Raw genomic sequence first — 5,021 nt, forward strand, 5'->3', positions numbered from 1 at the left:
AATTTGGTGATTCATCTCCTAGGCTTAGGTTTTTGGATTTTTAGGGTTTTCCATTATTTCTTGATGATAAAAAGGCGTGTGAGCCTCATTTTAACATAGTTTAGGATGCATGTAACTCATATCTCTTCCCAAAGTTAACTCACATCGCTCGAGCTAGTTTATTTCCATTTTGCATGTAAATAGTTTTCAGTATTTTTTATTAATTAATTGGAGTTCAATTTTTCCTATAGCTTTGTTTTCATGTTTAGATCTATATTTCATTTTTCTCCTACATAAATCCAAATCATTGATCCATACAAATGTTTGTGAAGTTATGTGTTTTGTTCGAGTAACATAGTACTTGAGGAAATTCATAGCTTCATTTTTAGTAATAGTGACACCAATCAATGTTATAATAGTGAATGGAATGCGTTTGTAGTAGGGGAAGGATCAACATAAGTATTTTTAAAAATTAAAAAAGGAAATGAATTAAGCATCAATTCTTGCAATTAAAAAACTTTTAATGGCCCTTCAAAGTGATAATAGATGTGAGTGGTTATGCGATGGAAGTGACTTTGATGTAGGGAGGAAGGCTTGTCTATTACCATTTTTAAGTGGTTCGTGGAGTGGTCCCAAATACCCTACCTACTAAATGGATGCCCTAGTACAATTTGTAAAAAAGTGGAAATACTATTTGATGAGAAAGGAGATAGCCATCGACACATATTACTAGTTGCTGCACTACATGTAGACCCGAAGTAAACTATAAAATATCAGACATTACAAATGGATGAGGTTCTTCCATAGTATCGTTTAGTGATCAAATATATGAATGATAACAAAAACAATATATCTTATATGCTTTCAAGTCCACCCACATGAAAAATTACAACTTTGGAAACTCAAATGCACTTCGATTCTTTCACCCATGATGCATAAAGAGATGCATATATATAGGATAAGGACATCAAGGAGAATGAAATAAAGGAACTAAATATATATTTGCATAAAATTATGTTAAATAAAATACCAATTTTTCAATTTTCAATTTTTTAAATAATTTATGAAAGTTTCATCCATAGACATTAATGAAGTATGGTTTGAAAAATAAATTTATTTGAAAGTGAATTTTATACAAATATGAGATATGTTATTTTCATAGCGATGTTAGGTATATACCAATGGAAATGTAATTCTCATCCATGGAGTTGAAATTTCATCAAGATTATGTTGTCTAATCCAAACAACCAAATATTTAAAATGTTATAATCAAACAATGTATACATTATAAATTATAAATTATAAAAATATATTAAACTAATTGAGTATAACCAACAAAAAAAATTATTAATTTTATTATTAGTGACTTTAGAATTTGAAACCTTTTAATAAATATATAATTTCACTAAAATTAATGCATATAAATATGCAAAACCTATGGTATACATGTTAAAATTACACTTTCATCAATTATTATGATCTTTAATGCTAGAGGATTGTAGCACTCATAAGTATTTAAATCTAAAACTTATACAGTAATATCAACCTTCATTTTGGTCAATGAGGAAAAATGTTAATGAGATAGTTCCAAAGCATGTAATAAGGTTGTAAGGTTGTAGGATTTATTTAGAAAGATAAGGAAAATTAACGAGATTTAGTGATTGTCATCATAGTGAGGGAGGGCTTAGAAATCCTAGGCATTAAATATGATCAATATGAGCTTGGTGGGTGGCATGCCCTTTGCATGATTACAAGAGATAACCTCTACAGTGCCTCATAGCTCAAGGGTCTTAATCTTGGTAGTTGTAGATTAGACCAAACAACTCAAAGAAGAAATAATAGAAAAAAAAACACTAACAACCTCATATATGACTTGTCCAATCAAAATAGAAATAATTGACAAATTAACAACACTGAAAGGAAGATATACATAATAGCCAATAATGATTTCTAAGCACTTAATTGGATATAGAGTTAGATATGGAACTACACTCATTAATTGCATTTCATAAGAAAAACACACATTTATTATAATAAAAATATCAATTCAAAAAAATACAAATTCACAAAAAAAAATATAATACTACTAACTAAGTCAATATTATCTACTCAATAACTAAAATATAAATAAAATATTTAAAAAGTAAAAATAAAAATCTATTAAATATTATTCCATTCAATTAAAAATAAATAAACTAGAATATATAAAAAAACAAATTTATATTTATAACCTTTCAAATATACAAATAAACATAAAGGATGAAAAAAAGGTGAAATATCACCAATATAAAAATTAGCAACAAAAACACATAATATCATACACCACTATGTTCATTCTACTCTTTAGGGTTCTTGACTATACAAAATAGCGAGCTTTTTTTGGAATATTGTGTCTATGTCTTTGAGGTGTTTAAAGCTTTTATAAATTTGATACTAAGAGGTTTTTTTTGGAATATCATGTTAAGTTCTTGAGGTTTTTGGAAAGTTTATATTTTGAAAGTTTATATTAATAATAGAAAGAGTTCCAAACCACGAATAATAGAGAAATAAAATTATTGTTAGAGAATGTAAAGAAATAAAATGAAATGATTATTAGGAAATGTAAAAAAATGAAAAATTGAAAATTTAATAATTTTTATTAATATTAAAAAGTTAGAATTAAATTAAAATAAATAATAGAAATTAATTAAATACATAAATTAGTTAAAGAATAAATTAATTTAATTAATTATATTTAGTTAAAAAATAAAATTAATTATATTAATTAAAATTGATTAAAAAGGAGGAGATAGTTAGGGTTGGGTGGGAATAAAGGATTAAAAATAGTAAAACATATTTTGATAAAAGATTATAATAAGGTTTTCAATAAATTAAGGAATTAAAATTAAATTATTGGTTATTAATTCGATGAATACATTTTCACTACAATTACAGTAAATTGTAAATAATGGTCAAAGTGAAATTAATAAAAAAAGACAAAGAAATTTATTAATATTAATATATTAACTACAATAATGTTAAATAAAGTTATGGTTATATAAAGAGGTATAAAGAAATTATAATTAGCATATATAGACAAAATGATTATTTTTAGAGTATTTTTTTTGGTTCCCTTAGGATGTTTAGGTTTTAGGGGTGCTAGTTTATTTACCCATTGAAAAATGTATTTCAAAAAACAAAAAAATCACAATTTTATTTAAAATTATGTTGTGAGATTTTAATGAAAAAAATTATTTCATTTATAAATTAGACTATTTGTTATAATAGACAACATATTTAGTTAGAAGTATATTAAATTGGGAAAATTATTAGTCCAAAAAAAATCATATTAAATTAATAAAATATTTTGGTCAATGTTATATTAATATGCTAATCTAATTAAATTTAGAATTAACGGTAAAGAAATGAAATTTAGAATTAAAATTAAGAAATAGGGTTAGACTTTAAAATTAAAAATAGGGATTTCTATTTAATAAATTTATAAAGATTTAATAATTTAAAAGATCTAATAATTTAGTAAAATTAAATTAAAATAAATAAGCAAATTTAGTAAAATAAAATTAAAATAAATTAAGTTACTATAAGATTAAGAAATTAGATAAGAGATAAACTTAAATTTAGAAAAAAGAAATTAACACTAGAAAAAACTTTGATTAGGATAATGAGCAAAGAGAAAAGGAGGGGGTTCTTAATATCATAATCAAGAGAAAAGTGGGGGCAAGGTTCTTAATATCAGAATCAGGAGAATTAGGTTGAGAAACGAGAAATTGGACATTATTCCAAAAGAAGCTCTCAACGCATAATTTTATGATTTTTTAATTGCTTAGCTTAAGAAAAAGTCGATTTTGATGGCAGCTACTTTTAATAGATTTTGGGCTAAGTCAAGGCACGTTTTCCACTATTCTGTCTATTGATTACGTAATGTTCATCTACGTGATTCCAAATCTTCGTATAAGCCTTCGTTCCCAACGCCGAATTGCAATCTTCATGAATTTCGCATTTCACTCTCGTATTCTAACGTCGATAGACGTTACCATAACTCAGCATTAATCATCAACTCCCAGGGATTCAGAGGATAATACAAATGTGAACGCGTTTCATAAACGACTAAACTCCGATCCCACCAAAAGTACTGTTCAACGCACGCGCAGAGGACAAAGAAAAGGGAGCACATGATCATCTTTGCTTGGCAGCGAGAAAGGGAAGACATTGTGATATATCTGTGTGTCAACACATTCATGGGATCCGATGAAACTTTTCATTTTGTCAAACATGGAGATCCAATGAGGGCCAATGTTTTGATCCCATAAGGATTCCCTGACAATACTTCCAACTACAAATGACTATCGTCGAATTCGTCTGATTCGGTATAGTTAGGGCAGTGCCTTGAGTAGTTTGTTTGTAGGGATTCTGCAGGCAGTGCACGCCATCAGAGGAGTTGCTGGAGTCAACCCCATGTCGGCGTAACCGGTGCCATTATCTTTTTCGATTTTTGAAGCCATGAAATATACGTCACTGCCCTCTCGCACAACCTGCAGAATGGATGAAAGATTGCTGACTATCGGCACTGGAATGTATAGAATAAGATGGCTGACCGAGCATCGATGGCCCCAGTATCTATGCTTCCTTTTGCGCCGCTTTGTGTCGCCACGGACCCGGCAGCCTCGAATTTCTGCCACCCAATGCCAGTCAAAACCCTAACCCTAATTCTTCTTCATTTATCCATTCTAATATCTTCTTTCGCTCTGCATCCTCATGCAAACATACCCTTATGCGTCGCCTCAACCCTCATGCAAACATACCCTTCTGCGTCGCCTCAACCCTCAGCATCCTATCCGATTCTCAGCTCACGTGTCCATCCTATGAAATGGGGAGGGTTGGCCCCGGCTGTAATGGTGCAACGTCATTTCACCTATTCATCATTGGCTCCCCGTACTGACCATCTCACTTAATCTAGTTGCAACCCATTATGCTTTCAATAGTATGTGTTGGAGCAATTGTCAAGAAATCCCACTAATTATTGTTTGGAGAAAATAATTCGA

This window comes from Pinus tabuliformis, chromosome 4_1 (assembly GCF_031772625.1).
Source record: "Pinus tabuliformis cultivar Carrire ecotype Pingquan chromosome 4_1, CPIR1, whole genome shotgun sequence".
Classification (NCBI taxonomy): domain Eukaryota; kingdom Viridiplantae; phylum Streptophyta; class Pinopsida; order Pinales; family Pinaceae; genus Pinus; species Pinus tabuliformis.